Here is a 10000-nt window from a genome sequence, read left to right on the forward strand (position 1 = left end):
GCACCAGCATCATCCAGGGGGGCACATGATCTTTCTGAAGTCTTGAATTGAAGTCTGTAAGCAGTATCACCATGTGTCCCACTGCTTACATCTAGCAAAGTAGGCAAATAAGCAAGCTCATTTTTCTCTTGGGTATATTGCAATGGTACATGCTAGGCGAGTTTCAGCATGTAGCGTTGGTGGTATAGTGGTGAGCATAGCTGCCTTCCAAGCAGTTGACCCGGGTTCGATTCCCGGCCAACGCATGTGAGCTTGCTTTTGGCACCCTACAATTCCATGGAAGACAAGACCAAGACAAGATCTCTGAACAATTAGGACATCCTGCACCTGCTCAGTCTCTGGAGAGGTTCCATTCCGGTGCAGCAGACTCTACGCCAGCTTAAAGATCTTTCTAAATGGTGAACACTTAATGCAGACACTCTATAATGTTCTAAACAAATAGCTAGCAAGGCACTAAAGCGAGCCTGTCCTTGGGTGGGCTTGAACTGCCTTTCTTTGGCTTGACAGCCGTCGACAGGCTTTGGGTTCGATCCCCGGCTAATACTTTACTGCTGCTTCTGGGGTACAGAAAACTTCATTTGGTCACAGACACTGCCAGGGATGTCTGTTGTATCACTAAGACATGAACTTGATGCTGCTCACCCTTTTCATGAACGTGAATGAGATTCCAACGTGTCTCAAATGAATCTACATGGCTATCTGGGGTTCTCTTTGGACAACTGTTGAACACAAAAGGAAAGGCCGTCCCGGGGTGGGCTTGAACCACCAACCTTTCGGTTAACAGCCGAACGCGCTAACCGATTGCGCCACAGAGACTGTGCCTGCAGTTGTTGCTAAATGATTTTATGGGGATGTATGTGTGTCTTGTGGAGTGAGGAAGTAAGTCTGCTCCAAGAAGTTTAACGCCACTTTTTCCCACAATGAAGCATTCACTGTATGGCAGCAGAGTGGCGCAGCGGAAGCGTGCTGGGCCCATAACCCAGAGGTCGATGGATCGAAACCATCCTCTGCTAGATGTACGTTGGTTTTTATACCTTGCTTACCATATGGGCCAATTGTCGGCCATAGCCCCTTAAGAGAAAGTGTCATTAGGGCCTTGCTGTAACATATATAGTAGTGTAACTATTTCAACTAATGTACCCTTCTTAAACTTGAAGGTTGAATACAAACAGAAGCAGAGTGGCGCAGCGGAAGCGTGCTGGGCCCATAACCCAGAGGTCGATGGATCGAAACCATCCTCTGCTAGGCATGAATTCATTTTTGCACCTTGCTTTATCGCATGGGCAAAACGGTTTCCATTGCCCTGTAAGAGAAAGTGTAATAAGGGCCCTGCTGTAACGTACATATTAGGGTAGCTAAGACTACTCCTGGGCCGTTCTTGTAGTTGAAGAGATGGGTGAACTGTGACACCGCACTTAAAAAAAAAAAAAACAGCAAACAGAGAAGCTTCCCCATATTGGAGCATTGGATTTGGTCAAGTCTTAAGCCAATGTGTTGTAGGGCACAAGTAAGCTTTGGGTTAGCAGGAATGGTTGCATGGCCACCTAGCTTTTCATCCTTCCCACCCTTGCCCTGGAATCTTCCAGACTTCAAATTGCTGTCCTTTGCTGTGTGTGTTGCACCAGCATCATCCAGGGGGGCACATGATCTTTCTGAAGTCTTGAATTGAAGTCTGTAAGCAGTATCACCATGTGTCCCACTGCTTACATCTAGCAAAGTAGGCAAATAAGCAAGCTCATTTTTCTCTTGGGTATATTGCAATGGTACATGCTAGGCGAGTTTCAGCATGTAGCGTTGGTGGTATAGTGGTGAGCATAGCTGCCTTCCAAGCAGTTGACCCGGGTTCGATTCCCGGCCAACGCATGTGAGCTTGCTTTTGGCACCCTACAATTCCATGGAAGACAAGACCAAGACAAGATCTCTGAACAGTTAGGACATCCTGCACCTGCTCAGTCTCTGGAGAGGTTCCATTCCGGTGCAGCAGACTCTACGCCAGCTTAAAGTTCTTTCTAAATGGTCAACACTTAATGCAGACACTCTATAATGTTCTAAACAAATAGCTAGCAAGGCACTAAAGCGAGCCTGTCCTTGGGTGGGCTTGAACTGCCTTTCTTTGGCTTGACAGCCGTCGCCAGGCTTTGGGTTCGATCCCCGGCTAATACTTTACTGCTGCTTCTGGGGTACAGAAAACTTCATTTGGTCACAGACACTGCCAGGGATGTCTGTTGTATCACTAAGACATGAACTTGATGCTGCTCACCCTTTTCATGAACGTGAATGAGATTCCAACGTGTCTCAAATGAATCTACATGGCTATCTGGGGTTCTCTTTGGACAACTGTTGAACACAAAAGGAAAGGCCGTCCCTGGGTGGGCTTGAACCACCAACCTTTCGGTTAACAGCCGAACGCGCTAACCGATTGCGCCACAGAGACTGTGCCTGCAGTTGTTGCTAAATGATTTTATGGGGATGTATGTGTGTCTTGTGGAGTGAGGAAGTAAGTCTGCTCCAAGAAGTTTAACGCCACTTTTTCCCACAATGAAGCATTCACTGTATGGCAGCAGAGTGGCGCAGTGGAAGCGTGCTGGGCCCATAACCCAGAGGTCGATGGATCGAAACCATCCTCTGCTAGATGTGCGTTGGTTTTTATACCTTGCTTACCATATGGGCCAATTGTCGGCCATAGCCCCTTAAGAGAAAGTGTCATTAGGGCCTTGCTGTAACATATATAGTAGTGTAACTATTTCAACTAATGTACCCTTCTTAAACTTGAAGGTTGAATACAAACAGAAGCAGAGTGGCGCAGCGGAAGCGTGCTGGGCCCATAACCCAGAGGTCGATGGATCGAAACCATCCTCTGCTAGGCATGAATTCATTTTTGCACCTTGCTTTATCGCATGGGCAAAACGGTTTCCATTGCCCTGTAAGAGAAAGTGTAATAAGGGCCCTGCTGTAACGTACATATTAGGGTAGCTAAGACTACTCCTGGGCCGTTCTTGTAGTTGAAGAGATGGGTGAACTGTGACACCGCACTTAAAAAAAAAAAAACAGCAAACAGAGAAGCTTCCCCATATTGGAGCATTGGATTTGGTCAAGTCTTAAGCCAATGTGTTGTAGGGCACAAGTAAGCTTTGGGTTAGCAGGAATGGTTGCATGGCCACCTAGCTTTTCATCCTTCCCACCCTTGCCCTGGAATCTTCCAGACTTCAAATTGCTGTCCTTTGCTGTGTGTGTTGCACCAGCATCATCCAGGGGGGCACATGATCTTTCTGAAGTCTTGAATTGAAGTCTGTAAGCAGTATCACCATGTGTCCCACTGCTTACATCTAGCAAAGTAGGCAAATAAGCAAGCTCATTTTTCTCTTGGGTATATTGCAATGGTACATGCTAGGCGAGTTTCAGCATGTAGCGTTGGTGGTATAGTGGTGAGCATAGCTGCCTTCCAAGCAGTTGACCCGGGTTCGATTCCCGGCCAACGCATGTGAGCTTGCTTTTGGCACCCTACAATTCCATGGAAGACAAGACCAAGACAAGATCTCTGAACAGTTAGGACATCCTGCACCTGCTCAGTCTCTGGAGAGGTTCCATTCCGGTGCAGCAGACTCTACGCCAGCTTAAAGTTCTTTCTAAATGGTCAACACTTAATGCAGACACTCTATAATGTTCTAAACAAATAGCTAGCAAGGCACTAAAGCGAGCCTGTCCTTGGGTGGGCTTGAACTGCCTTTCTTTGGCTTGACAGCCGTCGCCAGGCTTTGGGTTCGATCCCCGGCTAATACTTTACTGCTGCTTCTGGGGTACAGAAAACTTCATTTGGTCACAGACACTGCCAGGGATGTCTGTTGTATCACTAAGACATGAACTTGATGCTGCTCACCCTTTTCATGAACGTGAATGAGATTCCAACGTGTCTCAAATGAATCTACATGGCTATCTGGGGTTCTCTTCGGACAACTGTTGAACACAAAAGGAAAGGCCGTCCCTGGGTGGGCTTGAACCACCAACCTTTCGGTTAACAGCCGAACACGCTAACCGATTGCGCCACAGAGACTGTGCCTGCAGTTGTTGCTAAATGATTTTATGGGGATGTATGTGTGTCTTGTGGAGTGAGGAAGTAAGTCTGCTCCAAGAAGTTTAACGCCACTTTTTCCCACAATGAAGCATTCACTGTATGGCAGCAGGGTGGCGCAGCGGAAGCGTGCTGGGCCCATAACCCAGAGGTCGATGGATCGAAACCATCCTCTGCTAGATGTACGTTGGTTTTTATACCTTGCTTACCATATGGGCCAATTGTCGGCCATAGCCCCTTAAGAGAAAGTGTCATTAGGGCCTTGCTGTAACATATATAGTAGTGTAACTATTTCAACTAATGTACCCTTCTTAAACTTGAAGGTTGAATACAAACAGAAGCAGAGTGGCGCAGCGGAAGCGTGCTGGGCCCATAACCCAGAGGTCGATGGATCGAAACCATCCTCTGCTAGGCATGAATTCATTTTTGCACCTTGCTTTATCGCATGGGCAAAACGGTTTCCATTGCCCTGTAAGAGAAAGTGTAATAAGGGCCCTGCTGTAACGTACATATTAGGGTAGCTAAGACTACTCCTGGGCCGTTCTTGTAGTTGAAGAGATGGGTGAACTGTGACACCGCACTTAAAAAAAAAAAAAACAGCAAACAGAGAAGCTTCCCCATATTGGAGCATTGGATTTGGTCAAGTCTTAAGCCAATGTGTTGTAGGGCACAAGTAAGCTTTGGGTTAGCAGGAATGGTTGCATGGCCACCTAGCTTTTCATCCTTCCCACCCTTGCCCTGGAATCTTCCAGACTTCAAATTGCTGTCCTTTGCTGTGTGTGTTGCACCAGCATCATCCAGGGGGGCACATGATCTTTCTGAAGTCTTGAATTGAAGTCTGTAAGCAGTATCACCATGTGTCCCACTGCTTACATCTAGCAAAGTAGGCAAATAAGCAAGCTCATTTTTCTCTTGGGTATATTGCAATGGTACATGCTAGGCGAGTTTCAGCATGTAGCGTTGGTGGTATAGTGGTGAGCATAGCTGCCTTCCAAGCAGTTGACCCGGGTTCGATTCCCGGCCATTGCATGTGAGCTTGCTTTTGGCACCCTACAATTCCATGGAAGACAAGACCAAGACAAGATCTCTGAACAGTTAGGACATCCTGCACCTGCTCAGTCTCTGGAGAGGTTCCATTCCGGTGCAGCAGACTCTACGCCAGCTTAAAGTTCTTTCTAAATGGTGAACACTTAATGCAGACACTCTATAATGTTCTAAACAAATAGCTAGCAAGGCACTAAAGCGAGCCTGTCCTTGGGTGTGCTTGAACTGCCTTTCTTTGGCTTGACAGCCGTCGCCAGGCTTTGGGTTCGATCCCCGGCTAATACTTTACTGCTGCTTCTGGGGTACAGAAAACTTCATTTGGTCACAGACACTGCCAGGGATGTCTGTTGTATCACTAAGACATGAACTTGATGCTGCTCACCCTTTTCATGAACGTGAATGAGATTCCAACGTGTCTCAAATGAATCTACATGGCTATCTGGGGTTCTCTTTGGACAACTGTTGAACACAAAAGGAAAGGCCGTCCCTGGGTGGGCTTGAACCACCAACCTTTCGGTTAACAGCCGAACGCGCTAACCGATTGCGCCACAGAGACTGTGCCTGCAGTTGTTGCTAAATGATTTTATGGGGATGTATGTGTGTCTTGTGGAGTGAGGAAGTAAGTCTGCTCCAAGAAGTTTAACGCCACTTTTTCCCACAATGAAGCATTCACTGTATGGCAGCAGAGTGGCGCAGTGGAAGCGTGCTGGGCCCATAACCCAGAGGTCGATGGATCGAAACCATCCTCTGCTAGATGTGCGTTGGTTTTTATACCTTGCTTACCATATGGGCCAATTGTCGGCCATAGCCCCTTAAGAGAAAGTGTCATTAGGGCCTTGCTGTAACATATATAGTAGTGTAACTATTTCAACTAATGTACCCTTCTTAAACTTGAAGGTTGAATACAAACAGAAGCAGAGTGGCGCAGCGGAAGCGTGCTGGGCCCATAACCCAGAGGTCGATGGATCGAAACCATCCTCTGCTAGGCATGAATTCATTTTTGCACCTTGCTTTATCGCATGGGCAAAACGGTTTCCATTGCCCTGTAAGAGAAAGTGTAATAAGGGCCCTGCTGTAACGTACATATTAGGGTAGCTAAGACTACTCCTGGGCCGTTCTTGTAGTTGAAGAGATGGGTGAACTGTGACACCGCACTTAAAAAAAAAAAAAACAGCAAACAGAGAAGCTTCCCCATATTGGAGCATTGGATTTGGTCAAGTCTTAAGCCAATGTGTTGTAGGGCACAAGTAAGCTTTGGGTTAGCAGGAATGGTTGCATGGCCACCTAGCTTTTCATCCTTCCCACCCTTGCCCTGGAATCTTCCAGACTTCAAATTGCTGTCCTTTGCTGTGTGTGTTGCACCAGCATCATCCAGGGGGGCACATGATCTTTCTGAAGTCTTGAATTGAAGTCTGTAAGCAGTATCACCATGTGTCCCACTGCTTACATCTAGCAAAGTAGGCAAATAAGCAAGCTCATTTTTCTCTTGGGTATATTGCAATGGTACATGCTAGGCGAGTTTCAGCATGTAGCGTTGGTGGTATAGTGGTGAGCATAGCTGCCTTCCAAGCAGTTGACCCGGGTTCGATTCCCGGCCAACGCATGTGAGCTTGCTTTTGGCACCCTACAATTCCATGGAAGACAAGACCAAGACAAGATCTCTGAACAGTTAGGACATCCTGCACCTGCTCAGTCTCTGGAGAGGTTCCATTCCGGTGCAGCAGACTCTACGCCAGCTTAAAGTTCTTTCTAAATGGTGAACACTTAATGCAGACACTCTATAATGTTCTAAACAAATAGCTAGCAAGGCACTAAAGCGAGCCTGTCCTTGGGTGGGCTTGAACTGCCTTTCTTTGGCTTGACAGCCGTCGCCAGGCTTTGGGTTCGATCCCCGGCTAATACTTTACTGCTGCTTCTGGGGTACAGAAAACTTCATTTGGTCACAGACACTGCCAGGGATGTCTGTTGTATCACTAAGACATGAACTTGATGCTGCTCACCCTTTTCATGAACGTGAATGAGATTCCAACGTGTCTCAAATGAATCTACATGGCTATCTGGGGTTCTCTTCGGACAACTGTTGAACACAAAAGGAAAGGCCGTCCCTGGGTGGGCTTGAACCACCAACCTTTCGGTTAACAGCCGAACGCGCTTACCGATTGCGCCACAGAGACTGTGCCTGCAGTTGTTGCTAAATGATTTTATGGGGATGTATGTGTGTCTTGTGGAGTGAGGAAGTAAGTCTGCTCCAAGAAGTTTAACGCCACTTTTTCCCACAATGAAGCATTCACTGTATGGCAGCAGAGTGGCGCAGCGGAAGCGTGCTGGGCCCATAACCCAGAGGTCGATGGATCGAAACCATCCTCTGCTAGATGTACGTTGGTTTTTATACCTTGCTTACCATATGGGCCAATTGTCGGCCATAGCCCCTTAAGAGAAAGTGTCATTAGGGCCTTGCTGTAACATATATAGTAGTGTAACTATTTCAACTAATGTACCCTTCTTAAACTTGAAGGTTGAATACAAACAGAAGCAGAGTGGCGCAGCGGAAGCGTGCTGGGCCCATAACCCAGAGGTCGATGGATCGAAACCATCCTCTGCTAGGCATGAATTCATTTTTGCACCTTGCTTTATCGCATGGGCAAAACGGTTTCCATTGCCCTGTAAGAGAAAGTGTAATAAGGGCCCTGCTGTAACGTACATATTAGGGTAGCTAAGACTACTCCTGGGCCGTTCTTGTAGTTGAAGAGATGGGTGAACTGTGACACCGCACTTAAAAAAAAAAAAACAGCAAACAGAGAAGCTTCCCCATATTGGAGCATTGGATTTGGTCAAGTCTTAAGCCAATGTGTTGTAGGGCACAAGTAAGCTTTGGGTTAGCAGGAATGGTTGCATGGCCACCTAGCTTTTCATCCTTCCCACCCTTGCCCTGGAATCTTCCAGACTTCAAATTGCTGTCCTTTGCTGTGTGTGTTGCACCAGCATCATCCAGGGGCACATGATCTTTCTGAAGTCTTGAATTGAAGTCTGTAAGCAGTATCACCATGTGTCCCACTGCTTACATCTAGCAAAGTAGGCAAATAAGCAAGCTCATTTTTCTCTTGGGTATATTGCAATGGTACATGCTAGGCAAGTTTCAGCATGTAGCGTTGGTGGTATAGTGGTGAGCATAGCTGCCTTCCAAGCAGTTGACCCGGGTTCGATTCCCGGCCAACGCATGTGAGCTTGCTTTTGGCACCCTACAATTCCATGGAAGACAAGACCAAGACAAGATCTCTGAACAGTTAGGACATCCTGCACCTGCTCAGTCTCTGGAGAGGTTCCATTCCGGTGCAGCAGACTCTACGCCAGCTTAAAGTTCTTTCTAAATGGCCAACACTTAATGCAGACACTCTATAATGTTCTAAACAAATAGCTAGCAAGGCACTAAAGCGAGCCTGTCCTTGGGTGGGCTTGAACTGCCTTTCTTTGGCTTGACAGCCGTCGCCAGGCTTTGGGTTCGATCCCCGGCTAATACTTTACTGCTGCTTCTGGGGTACAGAAAACTTCATTTGGTCACAGACACTGCCAGGGATGTCTGTTGTATCACTAAGACATGAACTTGATGCTGCTCACCCTTTTCATGAACGTGAATGAGATTCCAACGTGTCTCAAATGAATCTACATGGCTATCTGGGGTTCTCTTTGGACAACTGTTGAACACAAAAGGAAAGGCCGTCCCTGGGTGGGCTTGAACCACCAACCTTTCGGTTAACAGCCGAACGCGCTAACCGATTGCGCCACAGAGACTGTGCCTGCAGTTGTTGCTAAATGATTTTATGGGGATGTATGTGTGTCTTGTGGAGTGAGGAAGTAAGTCTGCTCCAAGAAGTTTAACGCCACTTTTTCCCACAATGAAGCATTCACTGTATGGCAGCAGAGTGGCGCAGCGGAAGCGTGCTGGGCCCATAACCCAGAGGTCGATGGATCGAAACCATCCTCTGCTAGATGTACGTTGGTTTTTATACCTTGCTTACCATATGGGCCAATTGTCGGCCATAGCCCCTTAAGAGAAAGTGTCATTAGGGCCTTGCTGTAACATATATAGTAGTGTAACTATTTCAACTAATGTACCCTTCTTAAACTTGAAGGTTGAATACAAACAGAAGCAGAGTGGCGCAGCGGAAGCGTGCTGGGCCCATAACCCAGAGGTCGATGGATCGAAACCATCCTCTGCTAAGCATGAATTCATTTTTGCACCTTGCTTTATCGCATGGGCAAAACGGTTTCCATTGCCCTGTAAGAGAAAGTGTAATAAGGGCCCTGCTGTAACGTACATATTAGGGTAGCTAAGACTACTCCTGGGCCGTTCTTGTAGTTGAAGAGATGGGTGAACTGTGACACCGCACTTAAAAAAAAAAAAAACAGCAAACAGAGAAGCTTCCCCATATTGGAGCATTGGATTTGGTCAAGTCTTAAGCCAATGTGTTGTAGGGCACAAGTAAGCTTTGGGTTAGCAGGAATGGTTGCATGGCCACCTAGCTTTTCATCCTTCCCACCCTTGCCCTGGAATCTTCCAGACTTCAAATTGCTGTCCTTTGCTGTGTGTGTTGCACCAGCATCATCCAGGGGGGAACATGATCTTTCTGAAGTCTTGAATAGAAGTCTGTAAGCAGTATCACCATGTGTCCCACTGCTTACATCTAGCAAAGTAGGCAAATAAGCAAGCTCATTTTTCTCTTGGGTATATTGCAATGGTACATGCTAGGCAAGTTTCAGCATGTAGCGTTGGTGGTATAGTGGTGAGCATAGCTGCCTTCCAAGCAGTTGACCCGGGTTCGATTCCCGGCCAACGCATGTGAGCTTGCTTTTGGCACCCTACAATTCCATGGAAGACAAGACCAAGAC

General features: G+C 47.0%; 15 non-coding genes across 15 annotated transcripts; 10 read left to right on the forward strand and 5 right to left on the reverse strand.

Moving 5' to 3' along the window:
• The first annotated feature begins 173 nt into the window (after window positions 1-173).
• Window positions 174-245, forward strand: TRNAG-UCC (transfer RNA glycine (anticodon UCC)). Its single transcript has one exon. It is a non-coding gene; the product is annotated as a tRNA-Gly (tRNA).
• A 1546-nt stretch (window positions 246-1791) lies between these two features.
• TRNAG-UCC (transfer RNA glycine (anticodon UCC)) lies at window positions 1792-1863 on the forward strand. Its single transcript has one exon. It is a non-coding gene; the product is annotated as a tRNA-Gly (tRNA).
• A 497-nt stretch (window positions 1864-2360) lies between these two features.
• Window positions 2361-2434, reverse strand: TRNAN-GUU (transfer RNA asparagine (anticodon GUU)). Its single transcript has one exon. It is a non-coding gene; the product is annotated as a tRNA-Asn (tRNA).
• A 125-nt stretch (window positions 2435-2559) lies between these two features.
• TRNAM-CAU (transfer RNA methionine (anticodon CAU)) lies at window positions 2560-2631 on the forward strand. The gene has a single exon. It is a non-coding gene; the product is annotated as a tRNA-Met (tRNA).
• A 777-nt stretch (window positions 2632-3408) lies between these two features.
• On the forward strand, window positions 3409-3480 carry TRNAG-UCC (transfer RNA glycine (anticodon UCC)). Its single transcript has one exon. It is a non-coding gene; the product is annotated as a tRNA-Gly (tRNA).
• A 497-nt stretch (window positions 3481-3977) lies between these two features.
• Window positions 3978-4051, reverse strand: TRNAN-GUU (transfer RNA asparagine (anticodon GUU)). The gene has a single exon. It is a non-coding gene; the product is annotated as a tRNA-Asn (tRNA).
• A 125-nt stretch (window positions 4052-4176) lies between these two features.
• TRNAM-CAU (transfer RNA methionine (anticodon CAU)) lies at window positions 4177-4248 on the forward strand. Its single transcript has one exon. It is a non-coding gene; the product is annotated as a tRNA-Met (tRNA).
• Window positions 4249-5026: 778 nt separating this feature from the next.
• On the forward strand, window positions 5027-5098 carry TRNAG-UCC (transfer RNA glycine (anticodon UCC)). Its single transcript has one exon. It is a non-coding gene; the product is annotated as a tRNA-Gly (tRNA).
• Window positions 5099-5595: 497 nt separating this feature from the next.
• Window positions 5596-5669, reverse strand: TRNAN-GUU (transfer RNA asparagine (anticodon GUU)). Its single transcript has one exon. It is a non-coding gene; the product is annotated as a tRNA-Asn (tRNA).
• Window positions 5670-5794: 125 nt separating this feature from the next.
• TRNAM-CAU (transfer RNA methionine (anticodon CAU)) lies at window positions 5795-5866 on the forward strand. Its single transcript has one exon. It is a non-coding gene; the product is annotated as a tRNA-Met (tRNA).
• A 778-nt stretch (window positions 5867-6644) lies between these two features.
• TRNAG-UCC (transfer RNA glycine (anticodon UCC)) lies at window positions 6645-6716 on the forward strand. The gene has a single exon. It is a non-coding gene; the product is annotated as a tRNA-Gly (tRNA).
• Window positions 6717-7213: 497 nt separating this feature from the next.
• On the reverse strand, window positions 7214-7287 carry TRNAN-GUU (transfer RNA asparagine (anticodon GUU)). The gene has a single exon. It is a non-coding gene; the product is annotated as a tRNA-Asn (tRNA).
• A 972-nt stretch (window positions 7288-8259) lies between these two features.
• Window positions 8260-8331, forward strand: TRNAG-UCC (transfer RNA glycine (anticodon UCC)). Its single transcript has one exon. It is a non-coding gene; the product is annotated as a tRNA-Gly (tRNA).
• Window positions 8332-8828: 497 nt separating this feature from the next.
• TRNAN-GUU (transfer RNA asparagine (anticodon GUU)) lies at window positions 8829-8902 on the reverse strand. The gene has a single exon. It is a non-coding gene; the product is annotated as a tRNA-Asn (tRNA).
• A 975-nt stretch (window positions 8903-9877) lies between these two features.
• TRNAG-UCC (transfer RNA glycine (anticodon UCC)) lies at window positions 9878-9949 on the forward strand. The gene has a single exon. It is a non-coding gene; the product is annotated as a tRNA-Gly (tRNA).
• Window positions 9950-10000: the final 51 nt, after the last annotated feature.

Source organism: Hyperolius riggenbachi, chromosome 4, assembly GCF_040937935.1.
Source record: "Hyperolius riggenbachi isolate aHypRig1 chromosome 4, aHypRig1.pri, whole genome shotgun sequence".
Taxonomy (NCBI): Eukaryota; Metazoa; Chordata; class Amphibia; order Anura; family Hyperoliidae; genus Hyperolius; species Hyperolius riggenbachi.